This window comes from Macaca nemestrina, chromosome 5, assembly GCF_043159975.1.
Source record: "Macaca nemestrina isolate mMacNem1 chromosome 5, mMacNem.hap1, whole genome shotgun sequence".
NCBI classification, from domain to species: domain Eukaryota; kingdom Metazoa; phylum Chordata; class Mammalia; order Primates; family Cercopithecidae; genus Macaca; species Macaca nemestrina.
Genome location: NC_092129.1, coordinates 7283143 through 7310315, shown reverse-complemented (window position 1 = coordinate 7310315; position 27173 = coordinate 7283143). Strand labels below are relative to the sequence as shown.

Sequence of the window (27173 nt, the reverse complement as noted above, 5' to 3'; positions counted from 1 at the left end):
CACATTTTTTTTCAAGTGCTTGTTCACCAAGATATATAATATTCTTGGCCATAAATCAGATTACAATACAATTTAAAAGAATTCAAGTGATACAGATTATTTTCTCTGACTGCAATGGAGTTAAATTAGAAATAAATCACCAAGGAATCTCTCAAAAATGATCAAATATTTGGAAATTAAAAAATACACTTTTAAATGACTTATGATCTAAGAAGAAATCAAAAAGGAAATAAAAAATAGTTTATATTGAATGAAAATATAAACATGGTATAAGAAAATTTGTGGCATTCCAGTAAAGCTGGGCTTATGCTAAAAGTTATAGCATGAGATAACTATATTAGAAAAAAAGCAGTGTCAGATCAATAACTTCAGCTCCCACTCTCAAAAACTAGAAAAAAGGGCAGATTAAATACAACATAAGCAGAGGAAAGGAAGTAATAAAGATAACAGCAATGATAAATGAAATACCAAACAGAAACATAATAGAGAAAATCAATGAAACCTAAAGGTGGTTCTTTGAGAAAATCAATACAATTGATAAACCTCTAGCCAGAGTGGTCACCAGAAAAAAAAGAGAAGACACAAATTGCCAATACCAGGAATAAGAGAGATTCTAAAAATACTAAATGGATAGTAAAATATCATAAACACATTTATTTCAATAAATTTGAAAATTTGGATGTAATAAATTTCAAGTACATACATTACCCAATTTCACCCCTTAAGAAATAAATTGTTCAGATAGCTATATAGATTGAAGAAATTAAATCTGTAGTTAAAACCATTTTCCCAAGGAAACTTACAGGCACAGATGGCTTCATGGGTAAATTCAATCAAATATTTAAAGAAGAAATAATACCAAATCTGCATACATTTTTCCAGAAAATTGATGAGGAAAGAATATTTCCAACTTATTCTATGCAACCTGCAGTGTCCTAATATGAAAACTAGGACAAAAATATTACAAAAGAAGAAAAATATAGACCCGTCTTTCTTATGAACATATGATGTAAACGTTTGAACAGCATTTTGGTGAATTAAGTCATGCAATATTTACAAAGAATGACATATTATCACCAAGTGGGATTCATTCCAGAATGCAAGGATACTTTACCATTCCAAAATCAACCAATTTAATTTCACCATATGTATCAGTTTTCGAATGTTGCATAACACATTACCACACATTTAGCCATTTAAAGCAACACCCATTTATTAGTATATATTCTGTAGGTCAGAAGTTCAGTGTGATGTAGCTGAGTCCCTTGGTCGGTATATTACAAGGATGAAATAAAGGTGTTGGGTGGTTTGAGTGTTTTTTTGGAGGGTCTGGGGAAAAATCTGCTTTCATGTTCATTTTCATCGGCAGAATTCAGTGTGTTGTGGCTGTAGGTCAGAGGTCCCCATTTTACTGTGGCTGTCAATTGGGGGGCTACCATCAGCTTCTAGAGGTGATTCATACTTCTTAATATGTGGCTCCTTCTATCTTCGAGCCAGCAACAGTGCATGAAATCCTTCTCATGCTTCAAATCTCTGATTTGCTCTTCTGCAATTAGTTGGAAGAAACTCTCTGCTTTTAATGAGCTCATGTGATAATCTCTCTTTTTTGTGTGTGTGTGAGATGGAGTCTCACTCTGTCACCAGGCTGGATAGCAGTGGTGTGATCTTGGCTCACTGCAACCTCCCCTTCCCAGGTTCAAGCGATTCTGCTGCTTCAGCCTCCCAAGTAGCTGGGATTACAGGCCTGTACAACAATGCCCAGCTAATTTTTGTAATTTTAGTAGAGACGAGGTTTCACCATGTTGGCCAGGATGGTCTCGATCCCCTGACCTCTTGATTGGCCCACCTTGGCCTCCCAAAGTGCTGGGATTACAGGCATGAGTCACCATGCCCAGATGCCCAGCCCTCTCTTTCCTTTTTTTTTCTGAGACGGAGTCTCGTTCTGTCGCCCAGGCTGGAGTTCAGTGGCACAATCGCGGCTCACTGTAAGCTCCGCCTCCCGGGTTCACGCCATTCTCCTGCCTCAGCCTCTCGAGTAGCTGGGACTACAGGCGCCCACTACCACGCCTGGCTAATTTTTTGTATTTTTTTTTGTAGTAGAGACGGGGTTTCACCCTGTTAGCCAGGATGGTCTTGATCTCCTGACCTCGTGATCTGCCCGTCTCGGCCTCCCAAAGTGCTGGGATTACCGGCGTGAGCCACTGTGCCCGGCCCGAGCCCTCTCTTTCTTAAAGTCAAAAGTGCCATGTAAAAATCAGGGCAGTAAAATCCATCACACTCACCATATTCCCAGTTCTACAGATTATGCAGGGCCTATATCCTGGGAAGGCAGGGGGAATCTTGGGGAACATAATCAAATCCTGCCATTATCACCATATTAATAAACTGTAACAGAAAAATCATGATTCCTACAATAGATGGAGAAAATACTTTTTTCCAAATCAAACATCCATTGCTGATAAAAATTCTTAAATAAAAATAAAAGAGAATTTACTCGAACGGATAGAAGGCATCTATAGCATTCTATTTAATATTAAAGGAGCGAAAGCTTTTCTTCTGTTATGGACTGAACTGTGTTCTCCCGCTCTAATCCCCAGTAGCTCAAAATGTGGCTGTATTTTGACGTAGGGGCTTTAAAGAGGTAATCAAGTTAAAAAGAGGCTGTTAAGGTGTGCCCTAATCCAGCTGGACTGGCGTCCTTATAAGACGAGGAGATTAGGACATGGAAGGGACACCAGGGATGCATGCAGACAAAGAAAAGACCATATGAGAATGCAATGAGAAGGTGGCTGTCTGCACACTGAGGCAAGAGGCCTCAGGGGAAATCAAGCCTCTAGCTTGGACTTTTGGCCTCCAAAACTGTGAGAAATAAGTTTCTGTTGTTTATGCTACCCAGTTTGTGGTATTTTGTTATGGTGGTCCTAGCAAACTATTATACCCCTTAAGACAGGAACAAGATAAGCATGTCTGTTCTTGCCATTTCTAGTCAACCTATACTGGCAGTTCTAGCCAACATGACCATGCAAGAAAAATTAAAAAAAAAAAAAAAAAAGAAAAAAAAGTGTGACCAATTCTATCCAATGTTACCAAAAATGAGAGAAAGAAGTAAAATCCTATTTATTTATGTACAATTTTATTTATGTGACATCTAGATAAACTGAAAAAAAACCTATAAAAATCTGGAACTAATAAGTGATTTTAGCAAAATTGCAATAAACAAGATTAATATACTGAAACTAATTATATTTCTTTATACTAGCAATACAAACTTGGTAAAAAATTTAAAATGCCATTTATAATAGCATGAAAAAATATGAACTACTTTAGGAATAAATCTGACAAAAGTTTTAAAGGAATGTATACACTGGAAACTATATTATTGGAAAAAATTATAAAACACACCAAAAAATAGTGTGTGTATGTGTGTGTGTGTTTGTGTTTTCTTTTTCCTTATGTCAGGAGACAATATTGTTAGGATGCCATTTTTTTTTTCCAGTTTGAGCTATAGATGCTATGCAATTTCAATCAAATATCCACAGAAAATTTTGTAGAAATGCACAAGGAGATTCTAAAGTTTTTATAGAAATACCAATAAACTAGAATGGCAAAAACTACTTTGAAAAAGCAAATAAACAAGTATAAAGTTGGAAGATACAAACTATCTGACCTACCTTGTTCCCTGTCCCAAGGCCAGTGTCACTTGTCTTAAAATTTTGTTATGGAAATACCCCATTTCTGGTAGCAATTTTTGTTTCAGGTATCTATTAGCATAAAATAAACTGTCTCAAAGCTTAGTGGCTTAAAACAATAATATTTTATTATTTCTCATGATTCTGTGGGTGAATCAGTATAGTGGTTGTTTGAGGCCGCTGTAGTGGCTGGAAGCTTGGTTTGGGCTGGAGCATTAAAAAGAACCTCCCTAGGTGTCTGGGTTGTGGCACGGACTGTTGGCTGGGGAACCCTGATTCTCTTCCATGTTGCTTTTCTCCTTTCCAAGTGGTCTCACTTTTCAGTTGTCTAGCCTCAGCTTTATACCATGGTGGCTGGTTTCCAAAAAAACAAATATGTTTCCAGGACTCTTATGGACCAATCACTTTACATGGATCAAAACTAGTCAACAGGTTAGTCTAAGACAAGAAGTGGACTTCATTGATGGAAGTAGCAGGCATATGCAAGAATGGGAGGAATCAGCCTTCTCTGGAGACCATCTATTCCTAACCCTTCATCAACATGATCCAAATAGAACACCTATTTTCTACTTCACCTTACCACTGCATGACCGTGGTGGTATTTTTTATTTATTCTCAGCCCAAACTGTACCTCCTCTTCTGTAATTGCTATTTGCTATCTTATTGTGTTACTATAATCACTTTCCTGTTTGAAGAATTTCCCACCTTCTTTATTGTGACCCTGTTCTTTCAGCTTCCCTTGCAACTAAGGTATGACTACATAGCTTAGAGTCTGTCAAGTGGATGAACTTACCTCAAACTTTAAAGACAGAGTTGGTATAGCTCTGACCAACTTTCCCTACAAGGAGTGGATGATGAATCAATATTAATTGTCTTGGAAGGTAACGTTGGTGATGCTAGGTGCAGCATACATGAACATCTAAATATATGAGTGTTACAAGCTGCTTGCCAGTATTGGCAATATGTCCTCATCAGACCAACCCTTTGGTGTGTCTGGGCATTATGTCTGGCTGGATGGCCATAAACCTGATTTTCCAGTCGTCCCAGTGACTCTGGACTCGCCTGATAGAATTCTCATAGTTTTATTCTTCTTGAATGAGTCAATGGTACCTCCGAACATGGCTCCCCTCCATCCTATTCAAAGGTGCTCCCATAACCCAGTTTGCTAGGACAGAAAAACAAGTTAATCAGTATGTTTCCTTTTTCTTCTCCCTCCATATCTAATTTTTCAATGTCTTAGGTTGAGTTACCTAGAAATAGAACTAGAGACAGGGATTCAAGTGCACATGCTTTACTGAGGGAATCTTTAAGGGTGGGCGTGAAGCAGGATCGGAAAGAGGGAAAAAGCTGAGTAAGGTTGTGCTCTTAGGTCAAGCTTGTCATTGGTCTGATCTAGGAGTGAGCTATGAATATAAATCTCAGTTCAGGATTGTTCTCCATGCAGCCAAAGGTAGGGTGGCCAACCATCCTGGTTTTCCCAGTCCTTTCTGGGTATTAACCCTGAAATTTCCATGTTGCAGAAAACTTTCCAGTCCTGGGAAAGCTGGGATAATTGGTCATCCCAGCACACATTTGTACCCCTGTACCACTCAGCTATTGACTATGGGCAACCACCTATCCAAGGATGGGGCATATCACTTCCTGGGAGAAGCAGATCCCATCAGTTAAGGGCAATTCTCAGGATAGGGGTTACAGCTGTGAGCCATTAGCAGAAAATGCCAACAGCAGCTGGAAGATGGGTCTTGGCCCTATGAGAGAAATTCAGGCAGGGAACCAACATAGCATCTACAGCAATCAATGGTGATATTAACCCTTTTCCTGTCTGCTGCGAGAATACTTGCTGGCAGTGCTTGCAGCTGCCACATTTACCCCAAGATAACTTTGCCACGAAATATCTTGCTTTTATTATTATTTTTGTGTTGCTTTAGTATGTTGACTTTGGAAACAAAAGATATCATTCTATTTACACCATTCTGGTTTTAGTAGTAGTACTTCCATTTACAAAATATAGTCATTCCTGATTGCCGAAAATGTTAAATCCTAGAAAACGTGGCATTCCTATGCAAGATGTTAACATGGTTCTCAGTTGTTGGCCAAATATTCATTTGATGAATTTAATTTTTCTGAAATAGACAATTCTGATGATTCAGGTGATTCTGATGTTAGTTCTCTTTAGAAATAACTCCAAGAACAGGTTTTACATTTTATTTTCACATTGAAAATCCATCAGGGCCGGGTGCATTGGTTCACGCCTGCAATCCCAGCACTTTGGGAAGCTGAGGTGGGTGGATTACTAGAGGTCAGGAGTTCAAGACCAGCCTGGCTGGCATGGCAAAACCCTGTTTCTACTAAAAATACAAAATTAGCCGGGTGTGGTGGCGGTTGCCTGTAGTCCCAGCTACTTGGGAGGCTGAGGCTAGAGAATAGCTTGAACCCAGGAGGCAGAGTTGCAGTGAGTGAGATTGTGCCATTGTACTCCAGCCTGGGCAACAGAGTAGTGAGACTCTTCATCCAAGTGTGGAAATGGTGGAAGTACCTACATTATATGGATTCTGTGAAGTTTAAATGAGTTTCTCTATTTGAAAAGTTAAGGACAACATCTGTCATATAATAAGTCACATCCAGCGAAATATAATGTCATACCATATCATACTGATAAATGTTAGTTGTTATCAAAGCCATGATTAAAACATTAAGCAATCTGCAATGGCAAAGCTGCCCACAAAGAAGCTTCCAGATGATGCTGACTACTTAGTGCCCTTCTTCACTGAGGTTATAAACAGGGAAATGATATCGTGAAACTTCAGTATAATTCAATAAAAGAATGTACTGTGAGTGGGGTGATGAGGTGCAGGAAATGCGACTATATGGCATCTTGGCATTCTGAGTATTTTAAGAAGGAAATAGACAACATCACGTAAACAGAGAGGTTACCTTCTGGCCTTTCTCCTCTGAAGCAGGCCATAAAAGAATGATCTGATCTACCTTCCGTGATAGTAGGTCCTAAGACCCTTGCGTTCTCTGTACATGGAGGAAAGGAATGAAGACTCAGAGAAGAGATGCCAAGAAGACTCTGAACAAACTGGTCCTCTAAGCCCACCCCCCAAGTTTATTGCTTTCAGAGTCTACTCTTTGGCAGTCAACCAAACTTCTGCATGACTGTTCACAGACATAAGATGTTTCCCTCGTCTTCATTTCTGAAAGATCCTTTGCCACATAAAACTTTTATTAAATAGATTTGTTATGCTTTTCTCTCATTAATCTGTATTTTTGCTATAGGGGTCTAGGTCATGAACCTAGAAATGGTTAAAGATATGTATGTTTTTCTTCTCTATAGAGGCATGCTAAATAATAAAGAAGTTTATAAGAGTTTTCTTCCCAGGAAATAAATTTCTTTTTGAAAAGAGTATTAACTTTTAATAAAACAATTATGAAAATAACTCAGCCAACATAGAAGAGTTAAGTTAAAAATAGAAAAAGAAAAGGAAATATCTTTCTAAATCATTTCACTCAGAAAATGAAATTGCCAATATCTGGTGAACTTGATTTCAGATATAGCTCTAAGCTTACTTACAGTTGAAGGCTTGATAGATGAAATACTTTTACAAAAATTACACATAATATACATGATTCTTAAAATAACATTTTAAATGTAATTCTACTTGAATTTAAAGTGGATAATAGACTAAATAGGCACTGACTAAAAGAACTTACTGAAATGAAAGAGATCATTAGCCTCTGAGAGAGCTCTCAGAAGTTAAGGTGATAAATTAAAAGCTTGACGTTATCATGTTATTGTAGCCATATGAATCCAGTTTGTTCAATAAGTATTGATCTAAAATGGGGTAAGAAGAGGAAATGTGCACACTGCATTTTCCTCTCATCACTGATCGTGAATGCTGTCTGGCTTTTGTTTAGTCTTTTTGTTTTGTTTTTATTTTAATGCATTGAATTTTCAGTATCAGTCCCTTTTATGATATTTCTTAAAAAAAGATTATTAATTTGTATTTCATGTTTTCTTTGGCTGAATATCATATTCAAGATTATATTCTCCAAAATTGCTCATCGGTACAGTATACTTTGAATTTTTAAATGTTGCCTTTTATTTTTAAATATAATTTGGTTGATGTAAATTTCTCAAATCTCTTTGTTTATGAGCCATTTTTGTACAGTGATTCATATAATTCTTGATTAATGGCGTTCAGAACTTTTATAGATTATATTGGTGTGAATTTTTTTTGCGTCATTCCCTCCCCAGTACTGACTATACAAATTTGTACAGATTTTTCTCTTTCTGTACCAGAAAAGTTCCCTACTTTTACATTCACAATACTTCTATGTATTACTTGTAAACTTGTCTTCTTAATGTTCAATCACCTTATTGAAAATTATATTTATGTTCATTTCCATTTCAAATCAACTACTTCTCACTTTACTGTATTCTTGACACATTCATTATATATTTTTTCTTCTACAGCAGCTCTTACTTCTGTAATAATTTAATGTATCTTGCATCTATTATTTTCTTATTTCTGCTGGTTTGCTTTTCATTCTCATACCATTATCTTACTTTCTTGAAGTCATTTTTTAATGATGAACATCACATTTTAAAATAATTTATTTAAAATAAATCTATTTGCTCAATTCTCTGTTAATTCTTTTCATGATATATGTTCTTCAAACTTTTCTTAAATCACCTTCTCACGTCAATATTTTTTATTATACTCTGTTATATTAAAACCCATTGCTCTCACATTTTCAAAGGACAATGTACCTGAGGATAATTTTGCAACATCATGCAATGGTAATTTGGAAATTATTGGTTTACTGAGTTATGCAGATCTTCTAAAAGTTTCCAAATTTCATAATCCAGTATCAAAGAGATCACATTCATTCATATCACCACAACCTTATCAAGAAAGTCTTTAAATGATGGGAAGTTATTGGTCTCAGAATGGTGGATATGATTTTTCCAAAATTTGAATTTTTCACGTGAACCCTTGAATTTTATCATTAGCAACTAATGTCAGTTGTTTTCCTGTATGTGACAGGTTCTCTTTACTTATTTTTTTTTGACAAAATACCTGCCAAACTCTTAAGTCAAAATAATCAGTTTGTCAGTTTCTCAAGTAAAAATGACATTAAATGAAAGAAGCAGTTTGCAAATGTAACAATGACACATGATTTTCCTGGAGACAACCATCCCACTTTGGTAGGTACCAGAAATCCTTTATGTACTTCACATTCCATCAAATGGGATATTAAAAACAACATGTACCCAAGGGTTGATTTTAATAAAATTAACACTTTTTATTGCTTCAGTGAGGATATTCTTAAGTGAAACTGGCATCTTTCCCCACTGCAATTGCTATGAAAAATACAATGACTGCTCGTTCAGATTGCTGACATTGTCTTGATTTGTCCTAAGCCCCCAGCTGTTTTACTCATTGCTTTTGTATCATCATTTGCAAATGTCAGCACAACAACTAATATCTCAATATTGTTGTACAAACAGTTTTGACTTTATGTACTTTGGAGATGGTCTCAGGGAACCTCAGGGGTCTACGGATCCTTTTAATTACTAGCTTTAGCAAAAGCTGTGGAAGAAACTGCTATCCCCTCATGGTGGTGGAATTAGTAGTAAGAAGGAATCAAACTATTCACCTATCTCTTTGTATTTTTAATTGCTTCCACTCATATGTTACTTTTATAAATTATTTTGTAAAACTCAATAAAGAGAAATAATTTAAAACATTACCATCATAATCAGCAACAGCAATTTAGCCCAGGTCAAAACATAATTTTATCTCAACTATTCTGATATCTGCCTTAATGTGACCTCTATTTTTAAGATAGATGTCTAATACTCACTCAACTGATGCTTAGAAAAATGCTAAGGAATCTATAACTGTGCTTTCCAATTATATATTTTGTACTTTGGATACATGCTTCATTGATTTATATAATCTAAAGTTTAACAAATAACCCCATTCAACTTATTGGCAAAATCAAAAATATAGTTTGACTCTGTGATCATCAGTATGTAAATAAATAGGCAGGTGAAATCTTAATTTAATCTTTTAGAAAGAAATATATTTAAAATTGCTTGCTGCATAGATAAGTTAATAAGCTTCACCAAAGCATGCAATAATGTGAAAAAAATTTAAGTCCCCTAAGAGTGCCAAATATATGCCATTATTCAACAGCCAGCTCCATTTTTAATGATTTCCCTGAGCTACAAAGGCAAGTTGAATTGAATGATTTAATCAGCACACTATTTCCTATTTTCACATTTATGTATATCAAACTGAGAATATAATCACCCACATTATATAGAAATTCTTTTATGTCCTGAATAGGTCAAGTGTATTATTATGAGCTTATTTGGCTGGAAGAAACCCGGATTGTATCTGTTCTACATGAACTGATTACATTTTAATTGCATTTACCATATTCCTTATAGATTTTGTTTGGTATAATTAAACCAATTAAACTTATAACACACTTACTCACAGAAGGTACTAAGAAAAAAAGAGTAAAGAAAAGGTATATTTTTCACTACCTGATAGTGGTTTGAGCTTTTTTAGTACTAGATTAGACATCATTGCAATTAATTGAGTGTAATTAAAAAGTGAAGTGATGTTGCTACTGTGGTCACTCATCAAGTAGCGTGATAGCAAGTGCTGAGGCACTGTTGACTAAACGCTATTAAGGAGATGTTTTGATGTCATTTATCTCAATAGATACTCATCTGACTTAGGGTTCCATGGACAAAGCTGTAGACACAATGGGTATTCAAATGTTAATTGAAAATTCTAATAATATTATAAGGATGTGAAATTTAAAAAATTATCTCAGCTGTGCAGAAGTTGGCAAACGTTTCATTAAAGAGCTATGTAGTTTCTGTTGCAACTATTCAACTTCACCAAGGTGGTGTGAAAAGAGCCATACAAGATGGCAATAAAACTTTACTCACTGCAACAGGTAGACAACCAGCAGTCATAGTTCACGCAACAGCGTGTCCTCGAGAAGTAACCTCTAACCTAGTGATTGTTATAAACTGCATTCATTCTTAGAAGAAAACATGTCAGAAGTGAAAAGCAGGTATAAGGGTGGAATAATCCATTTCTCAATCCGTCTTAGGTTGTCCAGCTGGGGCCCCATAAATGAAATGAGACTGGCAAAAGACAAATTGACAAGAGAACAAACGTTTGTTAACAGGGGATAAGTGACTTGAATGTTTGGTTATATCTTGGACTTATATAATATTTTAGCAAAGGATCAGCAAAGAGAAGGGACAAGACAAAGGAAAAAGGCCTTGAGTCTCCAGGGGTATTAAATTGTCAGAAGGCAAATATATGAGAAAGGAATGAAACATAAGGGCTAGCTAGTAAAGCTTGTTATATAGAGTCTTCTGGTGCAGATTCCAGGCTAATAAGGGTCTAGAATGATCTCTGCTGATTGACTCTTGTCCTTCCTGGTAGAGAAGGATAACTTTGTAAATTTATGTCCTGTTTTTGGCAAATGGGAGGAGAGCAGAGAGCTTTTCCAGAGGTTTCTGCTTCTTAATTGCCTTCAGCTCAAAATAATTCTTATGCCAAAGAGGCATATTTGGGGTCAATATATTCTGGTTACCTTTATTGGTTTGCATTTTATTTTGGCAGAGGCATATGAAGCATCACCAACAGTCCCTGATATATAACACTATTCTAAAAGCAAGCAAAAGTTGGACTTAGTGTGGGAACAAAATGAAAGGCACTATTCCATTTGGTCTTTCTTTGAGTTTGTCCATACAAAATAGATTCACCCAAAATTTCAAAGAAACAAGGCAGGAGTTAATGAATACTGCTTTGTTTTTCCTCCTTTTACAAACTGATATAAAGCAAGAGTTAATCAAGACCTTTCAAGGAGGCTCTGCTTAAAAGTCAGCAGTTTCTCTGCTCATTATCTCCTGAGTGAGATGCACACAAGTAAGTCACCCTGCCTATATTTTAAGGGATTAGTGTGGGAAGCTCCTGAGATGCAAACAGAAACTTCAAAGTGACATTATTTTATGACTATGGTTTAGGGGAAAGGATGTAGAAACTAAGACATCTGTGAAAGCATTTGCCACACTGATAATGGAAACCCCTTCCACATCTGTTTTGAAATCTGGGAGATAATTGTCCAAGCAGAAGCTCTGTTTCAAGTAACCGTCCAGCCTCCAAACTGAAGAAAGCTCTTCTAATTCAGATTCTAAGCCATTAGCTTTCTTCTGGAAGGTCATGTGCCCATCATTGATATGAATACATTTCCTGTCCTCGTGGCCTCACAGCCCTGGGCTAATCCAAACTGCTCTTTCATTCCTTGCGTAAAACCTTAAAATCACTTTCTTCTTATCCATGAAATGCAGTTTCTAGGGCAATGCCTTTTCTCCACTTTGAGAGGGGTAACATCTTTGAGAGGGCTACAGATACAGACATCATTTGAGTTTTTTTCTCCATACACGAAAAGTTTCCTTTCCATGCTGGCAACCACGGTGATGCCCTTTGTGTTTGGAGAAGACTCCTGTTTGAATCAAATCTTTAAAAAATATTATTTACACATTAAATGAAGTAAAACACTCTCCAGCTTCTCTCCTTTGCCCTTGCAACTGTGAACACAACACTATGCTCACAGAGCTCCTATATCTCACCTTACAAGTCATTAAAATGTAATAACTAAGCCTGTACAGCTATTGTCCTCAGGAACACACACACACACACACACACACACACACACACACACACACACACATGCACACACCCCAACATAAGCACAGTGTACTCAGCTTTGAGGCTATAAGTGCTCCTTGCAAATGTTTAAACATCTCCATTCCTTAGAATAGATACACAAAGCAATTGTAGATGCCTTCATTCTTGTTCACACAATTTACTAATTCACATAACAGGTCATCCAAAATGGGTCATTCAGTTATTGGCATAATTATCCAGGTTCAGTTGTTAATATAATTAGGGATAATGTAAATGTGAGCAATTTTCCAAACCATAATTAATAGGGCACAACAATACACAGAGAAATAAAAGCCACAATTTTCCTAAATTGCTAGTCTAGTGCTCATTAGAGTAAGCTGTGTGGGAGCATTTGCCATGCACCAGGCCCTAGGCAGGGGATTTAAACAGATCATATCATTCCGTCCTGGACAGTCCCCACTGTACACATCAGAAACTGGAGCTGATAGAGGTTGAGCCCTTTGTTCACATAATCGGTAAGTGGTAAATTAAACATTTGTAGTTGGGTCTGTCTGATTTCGATCACTGTGCCATAGTACCTACTCCTAGATTAAACTTTTGAAAATAAATAAATGGTTTGGAGTTCCAGGGCCATCCTTTCTGAGACTATTCATTTGGATATGTTCTTGGGGGAAAATGAAAAGAGGAAAGGAAGTTGAGGGAAACACCCCTGCCTCCTGGATGCTCTTTCTACCACCTCTGCGGGCTTCACCACCTCTTCTCACTCATCCCTTCCACGGAGAATGGTCAACCTGATCCATTACACTGCAGAACAGATTGCTCCACATCTGCTAGGGAGTAGTGCCGCCGTATGCTAAGAGTTTGTTGATAGAGCACAGTCAGCCTTCCCTCTCACTTATCCCGGGGTCACTTTGTAAAATGTGGCTGCCCTCTCATCACTCCCTCTTCACTAGCAGGACTTCTGCCAAGAGGGGGCAGCCCATTAGGACTGAGGCGAACTGCACACCACATTCAGACATCTGTAATCACACCTAAAGCAGTGTTTTTATGTGACTCGGGCTGTCTTTAGTATACTTAGGGTTACAAATGGCCGCACAGACTGGGGAACAGTGAGAGAAAAAGGAGCAGGTGCAAAGAGAAGTAGAATTGAGATAAGGAGAAAGAATAGCTGAGTCCATACATTTTCTACTTTCCTGAACTCGCAAGACATTCTTTCCTTGGTTTCCGAGAGACACAGGGTAACCTCACAATAAAATCCCCATGTGGGTATAAATGAACTTTAATAGGGTTTTATTTATTTCAACAGAAGTGTTCTAAGGCATATACTAATCAATGTTCAAAATGTCCCCACTAATAAACTCGAGTGAACTCGAATCTCTGCGAGGTCCTTAGCACAGATCTGCAAACTGTTCACTTGTTCTCGGGTCCATTCTTTTGAAGGCACCTTCCACGGCTTCACGATGCTTCTCAAACATTTTTGAGACAGTCAAACAATCTGAGAAATATTTTTTAAATAGTTTAAAACTTATGGGAATTCTGATTAATATACATTCCCGGCAAGAGTTATAGTTCTTAGATGCAGCAGAGTCAGGATATTTTTTTCCTATAATAAGATCCCTAACAATAATTTTTTATACAAGTAACTGCTTCTTTAGTGTAAATAATGATACGGAATTTACATGGAAAGCTTCATTTAATAAATCATCTTTGTGAATGGATATTTTCAACACTAGTGTTATATTTTACAATGCAAAATGTAAACACTTTTTATGCTTTCTTTTAGTGTTATGAATTATCTGAAAGAATATTTTGTTGATTGTTCCGCCATGGCTTATGCCCTTTTATTCCTGGAAAGATAAATCAAATTTTATCTGCATTAGTCATCTCCTTCTTGGAAATATTTAATAATGAGTAATGACAGAGTATGACTCTATGAACCAAGCCCTAAATGATGGTTCTTCAATATGGAAAAAATCTACAAGCATGTGGTAAAATGTGAGGGACTCTGGAAGGAACATATCACATGGTAAGATGAGGAGAAAAGCTTGAAGATGTTAAATTTTGGAGTTTCACAGCTCATTAATCTATCAGATGTGTTCTATGAGCCAGACACTATACTAGGTGCTGAGATACAAATATTAACAGAGGAAGAGCTCATAGTCTATGAAAGAAGACTTAAAAATAGAGTACAGATTTAAAAGCCTCTCCTGTAGCTCATTGCAGCCTCAGATTTCCGGGATAAAGTAATCCTCTCACCTCAGCCTCCCAGGTAGCTAGAATGACAGGCATGCACCACCATGCTGGGCTGATTTTATTTATTTATTTTTTTGAGACAGTCTTACTCTGTTGCCCAGGCTGGTGTGTAGTGGCATAATCTCAGCTCACTGCCACCTCTGCCTTCCAGGTTCAAGCGATTCTTCCACCTCAGCCTCCGGAGTAGCTGCAATTACAGGCATGTGCCACCAGGCCCAGATAATTTTTGTATTTTTAGTAGAGATGGAGTTTAACCATGTTGGCCAGGCTGGTCTCGAACTCCTGACCTCAACTGATGTGCCCGCCTCAGTCTCCCAAAGTGCAGAGATTACAGGTCTTGAATTTCTTGTCTCAAGGGAGCTTCCTGTCTTGGCTTCCTAAAGTGCTGGAATTATAGGTGTGGGTCACTGTGCCTGGCCTGACAGCCAATAATTTTTTATAGCTATTTACAAGAAGGAAAAAAATTGTATATACCTTTATCGTTTGTGGGAATATCTCTTTGTAGATCAAACTTTGGTATTATCCTTCTGTTTCAAGAAATTTCTTTAATTTGTCTTGTAATGAATGTTTAATTGATGAATTTTCTTTGACTTTGCTTGTCTGAAAAATTTTTTCCTTATTCTTAATTTTTAAAATACAATTTGTGACTGTAGAATTTTGGAATAATAATTATTTTTTTCTTTTCGTAATTTAAAGATGCCACACCATTGTCTTCTAGGTTGCATAATTTCTGATGAAAAGTCTCCTCTAATTCTTACCTTTATTCTTTTGTAATGCTTTCTGCTTTTGGCAAATGTAGGAATTTGAATGTAAAGTATCCCAGTGTTGTTCTTTCTTTTTCTTTGTATTTATCTGGCTTGATGTTTGCTAAACTTTTTGAATTCGTGCTTTTATATTTTCATTTTATCTGAAAAATTCTCAGCTATTATCTCTTCAAATATTTGTTTTGGCCCATGTTCTCTCTATTCGCCTTCTAGAATTGTAATTCCATATAAATTACACCTTTGGGTGATGTTTCACAGCTTGTGGACGCTCTGTGTCTCCAACCACTTTATTTTTTACATTGTGTTTCAATTTGGGTAATTTCTTGTTTTTATTTCAATAGCTTTGGGGACACAAGTGGTTTTTGGTTACATGCATGAATTCTATAATGCTGAATTCAGAGATTTTAGTGTACTTATCACCTGACTATTATACATTGCACCCAATATGTAGTTTTTATTCTTTACCTCCCTCCTATACCCCTGCTTCTGAGTCTCCAAAGTCTGTTATATCACTCAGTTTCGGTAATTTCTATTCAACAGTTTTAAAGTTCACTGATTCCTCAGTTGTGTCATGTTGACTGATGAAGTTGTTAGAGGCATTCTTCATCTCTCTTAACATATTTTTTATTTCCTATGTGGTAGGCAAAACGATGACCCCTAAAGATATCCATATCCTAATCTCTGGAGCCTTCAAATATGTTATACCGTTAATAGGAATTAAGTTTGCAGATGGAATTAAGGCAGCTAAACCACTGAATTAAAAATAGGAAGATTATCCTGGATTATCTGGGTGGGCCCAGTGTAAGGGTTCTTCATTGTGAAAGCGGGAGGTAAAAGAGTTGGAGCACTATAAGCCAAGTCATTCCTGGCTTCCATGATACAAAGAAGGCATGGAGCAAAAGAATGAAGTCAATCTCTAGAAGTTGGAAAAGGCAAGAACAGTTATTCTTCCCTGAGAGCCCCTAGAAAGCACTATTATCCTGCCAATACCTTGATTTTAGCCCAGAAAGATACATTTTGGATCTCACATGTGGAACTATAAGAGAACGCATTTGTGTTCTTACCAATTTTGTGGTAATTTATTAGAGTTACATGTTGTTCATAGTTATTTTGTATTCTCTTACAGATAGTTTCAATATCTATATCATTTCTGTGTCTAATTCTGTTGATTGCTTTTTTCTATTGGAAGTATTTTTTGTCTTTTTTAATTTTATAATTTTTGATTGATGTTCATAGTGTACATGACAATGTAGTAAGTAGCATTTATGTCTGGAATTGGGCATGCTTATTTTCTGCTATGCTATTAGTGATGAGGTAGGGAGGATTAAGTCAATCTAGTTAAAAGTCAGTCTGGGTTTGCAATTAGCTGTTTCCATGTCTGCCTTCAGTATACTGCTATCTTCAAATTCCTCCAGCATTACCTTGTGCTTGGATTCTGGATAACTTTCCTAAGCATTTTTCTCAATGTTCCTCCTCAACCACAACTCCAAGTTTGCCTTTGTATCTAGACCTAAGAGAGGATCTAGTTTCAGGTTCCTTTTTTTCCCCCAAAGTAGAAATTCCTTGTTACTTGGTGCTTGGTAGCCTGGGCGACAGAGGCAAGGGGATTCTGTTTTCCTTGTTTAGTCACTATCTTAGGCTCTGTGTCATGGTTTCCGAGGCAGAGTTTCCAAGTGACCCAGCTCCTCTCAATTACTCCAAGTGACCCAGCAGTAGGGGAGCTCAATTTCCTGGGTCTAGGATGGTTTTCTGCAACTCTCTGAGGAGTAGAGAACATTTACTTTTACCCTCCCACCAATCATTGTGAGTCTTCATCAACTCTCTGGTTGATGGTGCTTGTTGCCTTTCTTCAGAGGCAGAAGGTTTTGTTCCTTATGGGAGAAGTAACTGGGTGCCGTTTCATTCTCTCCTACAGCAGCTTCACCATCTTCCAGGACTCAACAACAAGTGTTCTCCTCTCTTTGATGCTGCTCCTTCTCATGGGCACACAGTAGGTTGTTGGAGAAAAACCTACAATGGACTATCAACTTTCCTTGGGTCTATAGCTCGGTGGTGTTCCATACAATTGCTTTATCTGACTCTCAGTCCTTAAGCAATTGGATACAATTTTTAGCTGAATTATTTCTACCCACATATATTGAGACCTTCTTCCATAGGTGAGTATTCTGTTTCTCCCTGGAGGTACATATCTTTCCTTAGATGTGGGTGGCTACCCTATTACATCAGCTTTCTGATAAGTTGAGAAAAGTTATCGTTCTGTAGATTGTACAGCTTTTTATTTTGGTTTGTGTGGGAGTATAATCTAGTACACTATTATATAATATAGCATACTATATAAGACATATGTACATGTAGTGTATAATATATAATAATATATGTAATAATATATGTAAATATACAATATACTATACTGCAGTCTATTCTGGTGGTGCATTTATTGTATTTTTTTGTGATCTGTTGATGTGCTCTTTTAACGTGTATTTCTTTATTGTCTCAGTGTTGTAGTTTTTTCTTCTATGGCTTGCATGTGTTCCTTAGCTTTGCTCACTGATCCCTTTTATCTCTTGTTATTTCTGTTTCATTTTTACTTTATTTAGGTGTTTTACAGATGAATTTGCTGACTCTCACTTGTAGGAAAATCTAATTGCTCTTTTCTCATATATTTTCTTATAATATCCGTGTATGAATGCCACACAACCCTTTTCATTTATTTTAGAAAAAATGATCTATAGAAATTAGTAGGCAATTCCAATGTTGGAAGAGGCAGATTAGCTTTGTTGATTTTTTAGTTCAAGTGCTCTCCTCTTAGTTGCTATAGAGATAAACCATTGTTTTTAAAGATGTGAAACCTCTGTGCATAATTGTGTATTTCATGTTTCAGACCTTTACACATTTCAGAGCCTTCTCAATCAGCCTTGTGTGCTTATTCTTTCACTGGTCACTGTTACCAAGTAGAGTGACTCCTGCCTTCCAGAGTGATCCATTTGCTTCAGAAGCAGTGTTTTTGTTCGCCCTTTGAGATCTGTCACCTGTGAGATGCTGAACGTTTTATTACTTTTCTTCTTGTGTCTCTAAGTATTTTACCTTTTTTCAATCTCAGCCCAACTCATAGCAGTTCTAAATAAAGTGGAGCACTCTTATTTTAGAGTGTACATTTTCTGGGAACTTATGACATCTTCCTCTACTAGACCCTTCCTCTTCTTCAAATTCTTCTCTGACTCAATATCACGGCTTTGGTTTATTGCTTTATGAGTTCTTACCCAGCCCTGATGGTCTTAATAGCTTTATACAGCATTTTCATATAGTTCAAATTTTTTGTTTTTTTCTGTTCCCTAATTTGGCCAATCAAGTGTTTTGTAGTTTATTATTGCATTGTTTTCCCTCATTATCATACATGGTTTCCTGGTGAAAAGGCAGAAAAATTCTTAAATAACTTATAAGTTGATCTTACTGGAAGCTGGTAATATTTTTTAAATTGTTTTGATCATTACATAATTAAGAATGCAGTTGCATATGATGATTGATGGTTCAGTGATTCTCAAAACGGTTATTAGCAAGCACAATTTTAGTTAATATTCTTTTCTGGACCTTTTGATATAAAATATACTGATTACTAAACAGACTGCATTTACAAAGTAATCATTCATTGTCAAACACATATTTATAAATTTTCAGTTAAAGTTCCTAATTAGCATGAACATCATGAGTTACTCTCATTGAATTGATACGGAAATAGACAAAAGAAAGAAATAAAGAATTTTAATTAGTCTATGCAACCTTAATGTTGATAAATTTGCATTCTCTGTTGCGGGAAGTCAGGGACTCCAAATGGAGGGACCACCTGGAGCCATAGCAGAGGAACATACATTGTGAAGATTTCATTTTAATATGGACATTTACCAGTTCCCAAATAATACTTTCATAATTTCTTACATCGTCTTTAATCTCTTAATCCTATTATCTTTGTAAGCTGGGGATGTACGTCACCTCAGGACCACTGTGATAAGTGTGTTAACTGTACAAATTGATTGTAAAACATGTGTGTTTGAACAATATGAAATCAGTGCACCCTGAAAAAGAACAGAATAACAGCGATTTTTAGGGAAGACAACCATAAGGTCTGACTGCCTGCAGGCTTGGGCAAAAAGAGCCATATTTTTCTTCTTGCAGAGAGCCTATAAATGGATGTGCAAGTAGGGAAGATATTGCTAAATTCTTTTCCTAGTAAGGAATAAATTATATTAACACCCTGGGAAAGGAATGCATTCCTGGGGGGAGGTCTATAAACAGCCGCTCTGGGAGTGTCTGTCTTATGCAGTGGAGATATGGACTGAGATACGCCCTGGTCTCCTGCAATACCCTCAGGCTTACTAGGGTGGGGAAAGACTCTGCCCTGGTAAATTTGTGGTCAGACCAGATCTCTGCTCTTGAAACCTGTTTTCTGTTGTTTAAGATGTTTATCAAGACAATATGTGCACCACTGAACATCGACCCTTATCAGTAGTTCTACTTTTGCCCTTTGCCTTGTGATCTTTGTTGGACCCTTGTTAGTAGTTCTGCTTTTTGTCCTTTGAAGCATGTGATCTTTGTATCTACTGCCTGTGCTTACACCCCTCCCCTTTTCAAACCCATAATAAAAACTTGCTGGTTTTGAGGCTTGGGTGGGCATCACAGTCCTACCAATATGTGATGTCACCCCTGGTGGTCCAGCTGTAAAATTCCTCTCTTTATACCAAATATCTTTATTTCTCAGCTGGCTGACTCTTAGGGAAAATAGAAAGAACCTATGCCAAAATATTTGGGGTGGGTTCCCCTAATATTCTCCTCTTGGTTTTTTAAAATAACACAAAAAAATTTAAGACATCAATTATAATCAATATGGATAAATTCTGAAGGAATCAGAATCTATGTTGGGAACCATGGAGAAATAACATTTAAATTTTCTGGTTTTTTGAACTTTAATTGCTTTGTAGTTTTTTTTTAAATCCAATTTGATTAAAATAAAACTGCATAAATTTATACATGGTGATATTGCAATTAGGGAATTAAAATGACAAATATAAATGTTTAAATATCTTACTGATTAAATAAGAAACTTCTGACAAGAAAAGCAGTTACCACATTGACCAAGTTCATCATCTAGATTTCCGTATCACCAGAAATGTCCAGGCTTTTGGAAGCTGATAGTTTGTTTTCCCTTTGACAAAATTTCTCCAAAATAAGTAGTAGCTATGAGTAAATAAATAAGTTTTGTGTTTATAATTTACATAACATAATTAAAATCTTAATGTATGAAAATACTAATGTACAAACAATGTAGTAAGTATGATATAGTCCCTATCCATACTAATAAAACATTACCGATACAATTGAAAACACTTAAGCACTTTACCAACAATAAATCTTTCTGTTTGTTCTGGGTTAAACAGTACCTTAAATTTAGACTTTATTATTTTCACATATTTCTGTCTATACTTACTATGTATGTGGGTTTCTTTGATGAATATATAGTATTATTTTTAATGTTTCAATTACATGCAAATAAACTGTGCGTATTCTTTTGAATCTAGATTTTTTTTATTATACTAGGATTATGAGATCGATTTTTGTTGAAAAAAATGTAGTGTTGCACTAGTTCATTACTTTTTAATGCAACATGCTATTTTAATATATGAATACAACACAATATAGTCCTACACTCAGTTCATGATCAATATTTGTGTAGTTTGCAGTTATTGTTATTACAGTCAATATTATTATGAATGTTCTTTTTTTAAAAATTCTTTACCTATTTTAGATAGTAGCTATTGTCTATTTTATGTGTTGCAAACATTTTCTGGTTCCTGTCTTAGTTTTGCATTTTCTTGAGGAGTGCATTTCTTGGTGAATGTATATTATTAGTTTTGATGTGGTGAAAATAATCATTCTTATTTGTTACGTTTTGCACTTTTATTTACTTGTTGAAGGAAATTTTCCCTATTCTGAAGATGTGTAGGTGTAATTCTGTATTTTTCATTAAAAGTTAATTTTGTGCTTATGTTGGTAATGTGCACAGAATTGATTTTTATATCTTGAATATGTCAATATATTTTTATTTCTTTCCATATTGATACAAATCATCCCAATATAATTTGTTGAATAGTCCATCCTCTCCCCACTGATCTGCAATACTACTATTTTGTTGTATATAGAGTTTCCATCCATGCATGAGCCTGTTCCTGGGCGTTTAAATCTTAAACCTAAAATAATCAATTCAAAAGTGTTTGGATTTTGTATGTGAACAATAGGCAATCATATTGACTACTCCTAATGGTATTTTCTTTTTTCCTCTGTAATACCAATACTTTTCATTTCATTCTTTTGTTTCTCTGTAGTTGCTAATACTGCCAACATTTTGTTAAACATGAGCAGGAATTCAATTTGGTAGTAATATATTTTTTAACACCTGATTTTTTCCAGAAATTATTGTTTTAAATATTTATATCTATGTGAAAATAAAATTTGTGTGTAATATTATTTTTAACTGCCATTGTCCAATTATGGTACTAAAACTAGTCGTGATTTTTAAAGTTATTTAGAAAGTATTCTTTTTCCCCTGTTTTCCTGGGTAATTTTTGTAATATTGATATTTTGTTTCTCATGGGATTTGAGTAGAACCTGTAAAACCATCTAAATTCGGTGTTGGTTTGCATTTTCAATGAGTGAGCTTTTGGATAATACATTTCTTTAATGATTATACGAACAGTCAGTGTTATTTTTCTAATATATCAGTTTCATTGTTATCTTTTTCAGAAATATGTCTGTATTGATCAAATTTCAAATTTATCACAAATATTTTGATGTTATTTACTTGTGCTTAAAAAATAACTCATGTTATTGATTACTTCTGTCAACTTAAATTTTAAAGACATTACTTTTGTCTTTTTAAAAAAAGTAATCATGCTAGATACTACGTATTTACTAAATTTTGTTATGTTGTTCTTTTAAAAATATTTTGGGTTGGATGTTTAGCTCATGTATTATTTCTTTATTTTCTAATATAAACATTTAGGAAAACAGCTATTTATCTATGTTACATATATATGTATAATTTTAAGGATTTTTTAAGTGCTGCTAAAATTTTCTTTTACCAACCTTGAATTTAATATCATTTTTATCACTATTGCTTTCTCTCTCTATTTTTAAAATTTCTATTAATGTTACATCTCAATCTACGAGCTATTTAGCATTCTAAAAAGTATTTCCCATATATGGAAGTTTTCCTTAATTCAGTATTAAATTTACTATGTTGAGAAAATGTGTTTTGTTCCTTTTACATTTATAGTCATTAATACTATTTTTAAAAATAACTTCTATAATTTTATGTGTGGAGTTTTTGCTACTTTTCCGGTGTTTCTTTTTGTTTTTTTTCTGCCTTAATTTTATTTTATTCTTCATTTTATTTTGTTTTCTCTCCTAATCTTTGACAATTACATTGCTAATTCAATTTCGTCAGTGTTTGTTCTTAAGTTTTTGTTATGTGTACGTAAAATCAAACATTAATCATTGTATCTTTCTCCTCCCAAGCAATCAAAACACTTAGACCACTGTAACTCTATGCTCATCTATCTCACAAGTTTTCTGACATTTCAGGCCAATATGTCTTTTAATTCCAGAATTCAGATATTATGATTGCTATAAAGAGTCAATTATTTTTATTCTAAAACCTATTTGCTAATTTGTTTCTTTTCATTTTTTATCCCATTTCAGATCATTATTCTAATATCATTTTCCTTCTTTTTGAAGCATATCTCTTAAGTTTCCTGAACGTCCATCTGTTAGGAGTAAACCTGAAGTTTTTATTCAAAAATTTATTTATTTTTACTTGGTTTTAAATGATTATTTAGTATTGTATACAATTTTATGTTTATAGTTATTTTCTTTAAGTAATTGGGACGTGTTATTTCTTATCTTCTGGCTTCTTCGCTTCTGCTGGTAAATCTGCTGTTAGGCCAACTACCCTTTTTGTGGCTTATCACTTTCCTTCTCTCTGTGGCTCAATTTTTTTTCTACTCTTAAGATTTTCGACTTTGATGTCTTGCAGTTTCATTACACCATGGTTTAGTATAGAATTCTTTTTAAATTTATATTGCTTGGATTCTTTTTATGTCTCTTTTTCAAGTCCTGTTTCTGTTTCTCTAATATTCTTTCAATTCTAATTTTATGTTCAACTTAAAGACAGATTTTATTTCAATAGGGTTATGTATTGTAACATTTTCTAAGCAGTCATTTTTCAAATCAGTATGTTTATTAATTTTTATTGAATCTTATTACTTATTTATCTTGCTAATGTTCTCATGTATTTCTTTATATTTTAAAACCCAATTTAGTTTATAATCCAGATCTGTGGCTGTTCATTGTTTCATCTGACCCTTATTCATGGTGAGTTTTTATGTATTTATAATTTTAAAAAACTTTGAATACATCTTCCAGATTACCCAGGCTTGTAGTACATTTGAAGAATGTGTACATCGACTTTCTTGAGGAAACTTTTCTCTAGAAAAGATTTGCTTTTGCTTCTACCATGTGCTTAAGATGCCAGGAATATGTGATCACTTTAAATGATTTTATTGAATTTTTGTGTAAATTTGAACCCCATGGCCCAGTGATGTGAGGTTTAGGGCTATAATTTCTCAAGAAAACATTGTATTTCTTTTCTTCTCACTTGAATGTAATGCCTGTGGCTTGTAAGGTACACTGTAGAGTCCTTTTCCAGTGGGAAGACATTTGCTAACTTACTTTTTCACTGAAGAGTCCTGGCTTTGGTCAGCAGAACCTCTTTTATTTCACTGTTTGGAGTGAGCCCAGCATCTTGTCTCAGTGCTGTCAAGTATTCTGATCATGGTCCTCTCTTTAGCCAAAGGTCTTTAGATAACAAACGAGGGTGTCATTGACAGCTTGTCACTGTGGATATCAGTTTCCAGTGCTTTTGGTTTTAGCCCCTGGAATTTATTTTCTTTCTTGTGAGCACTGATATACATGAGTTTTATTGAATTATATACAAAATTTTCAGTAGGTTGGAGGGAAAAATGCCTGAATCTAAGGTTTGTTATGTTGTTGCGAGTGGAAGGCCATTCTGAAACTTTAGAATTATCAACACTATTTCAGGAATAAAACTGATAACATTTAAAAACCAGCACAGACCAATCAGAATGGAAGCAGGCCTTAAACAACTTGATGCCATAGAGTTTAATACCAGGTAAATATCCTCCCTACCTGTCCTTTAAGTCCTTTTTATAAGATTAAGTGAGTGATAGATGTAGTCACTTTACATCATCTTCATCAAAATGATACTAATGCTTTCAGTCTTAAAAACAGTTATAAATTTAATTTTCAGCTGCAAATTAAACATTCACTTCTTTATAAAGATTAAAATTATTTTTATTCACTTAAAACAAAGATTGGTTGTAAACTATTTCTCAAATGCTGTTTTTAATCCATGTAATTTGTTGAACAATTTCATTCTATACTCATAGGGGGCATGTCCTCATTCATAACATGAATCATTTATGGAGTTTTGTTTTGTGCCAGTAGTTATGCTACACAGTTTATATGTATTTTCTGTAACACTCACAAGAACCTTGGATGGTAAGTTCTTAACATCTCCACTTAGAAGTAAACTTGAGCCAAAAGACATTAAGGAACTGGCCTAATGAAACAGTTCATGAGTTCAAGCCCAGCTCTTCTAAGGTTGTATCAGGCAATGTCACTTATTGAAAATGACTGGAATCAAGAGACTGGACTTTCAATTCTACCACTGTTCATTTCTAGCAAAGTCACCATACTAAGAATACTCATTGCACAATATTGCTACTTATGGTTATTTCATATTTGTGACTTTTGTTAAGTAAGCTTTTTACAATAGAGTCTTCAGATTTAAAACAATTTGTTAAAGTGTTGAGACTAATATACATATTCATTTCTGCTTAAATACAAAACATGACAGACATGACCATAATACTGGATTAGACAGCACTCTAACATAGGGTTATCAGGGTTCCTATATTAGTTTTAAGTGTACAAGGCAAAATATTATTCTAATGATATTTTAATTTTTCTCCAATGTCTGATTTCATGCAGTTTTTTTAGTCTCAATTTAAATAATTATTTTCAGAAGTGCCTAAGAAGTTTTAGAAATTGCTAAAGATAGTCACTTTACATGGAAAATCATTTGTTTTTCATTCCGTTACTAAGTTGAGTAGATACATTAATGGGGACTAATGGTAAACTTAAAAATCAAGCTTTACAATATATTTAGGACATTAAATAACAATTTCCAAATATACTCAAATATTTATACATTTTTGTAGTCCCATCATTTTAAAGTCATGTTTATTGGGATATACTTTAAACTCAATAAAGGTCAGCAATTTTGAGTGTGTCATGGAATCACTGACAAATATATGCAGTCATGGGACCATCCCCACAATGAAGAAATAGAACATTTCCATCATTATAAAAAGTTATCTTGTGCCTTTATGAAGTCAATTCCTTCTTACTACTAATAGTCACTGGCCAACACTGATGTTTTCTGCCCTTATAATTTTGCCTTTTCCAATGTCATATACATAAAGATCATATTTATGTTCATAACGTTGTCTTCTGTGTCCAGCATCTTTCATGTGATCTTGAGACTCATTCATATTGTTGCATATATCAATGGTTCAGCACTTTAAGTGTCTAGATAGTATTTTATTGTACAGATTTACTCAATTTGCTTATCTGTTCACCTATTGAACATTTGTGTTATTTCTAGATTTGGGACAGTGTTAACAAAGCTACTACAAATATTTGTGTGTAGATTATTTTGTAGGGAAATGTGTTTTTATTTCCCTTGGGAAATCCTATATCAAGGAATAAAACTGGTGGGTCATATGGTAAGTGTATGTTGATTTTCACAAAAATCTGCTAATCTGTTTTTTAAAAAAACAGCTGCACCATTTTGCATCCCCAATTCCTACACATCCCTGCCAACATGTGGTACTCACAGAATTTTAATTTTAGCCTTTCTAGTGTCTGTGTAGTGGTATCTTCCTCTGATCCTAATGGCGTTTCACTTATAACTAAAGATGTTGAGCATATTTTCATGTGCAAATTCCCATTCATATATCTTCTTTGGTGAAGTAGCAATTCAAATATTTTGCCATTTCTTTATCAGATTGTTTGTCTTATTGTTGACTTATGAGTTTTTAAATGTAAAATAGATAAAACTTCTGTGCTAGGTATGTATTTTGAAAATATTTTTTCCCAGTCTCTGGTTTGTTTCATTTTCTTAACCGTTTTTAGATGAGTAGTATTTTTAAATTCTGAAGCCAGCCAACTTATGAATGACATAACAAACCTTTACTTACCATATTGTCACAAATATTTCTTCCCATGCTTACTTTTATACAATTTGTAGTTACATCTTGTAACTTCAAATATCTAACCCATTTTAAGATAATTTTAGTATGGTATGAGATAAAGGTCCGGATGTTTTGTTTTTGCATATAACCATCTAATTTTCCAACTAAACGCAAGTGTTTGCATATTGCAACATTTGTGGAAAAGGTTATCATTTTCCCTTTGAATTCAGTTGGCATGTTTATAAAAAATCAATTGACCCTGTATAGATGTGCCCGTTCCTGGTACTTCTATTCTATTCCATTGTTACATATGTCTATTCTTAGTCAACACTCTTTTTAATACTGTAGCTT

General features: G+C 34.9%; 1 long non-coding RNA gene across 4 annotated transcripts in view; it reads left to right on the top strand.

The window, feature by feature from the left end:
- The first annotated feature begins 17109 nt into the window (after positions 1-17109).
- The window catches only part of LOC105487533 (uncharacterized), a 55729-nt gene continuing 45665 nt past the window's right edge, over positions 17110-27173 (top strand). For all 4 annotated transcript variants that reach the window (XR_011623259.1, XR_011623260.1, XR_011623262.1 and 1 more), the window contains exons 1-2: positions 17110-17241; positions 17354-17594. This is a non-coding gene — a long non-coding RNA (uncharacterized lncRNA). The remainder of the gene's footprint in view (positions 17242-17353; positions 17595-27173) is intronic.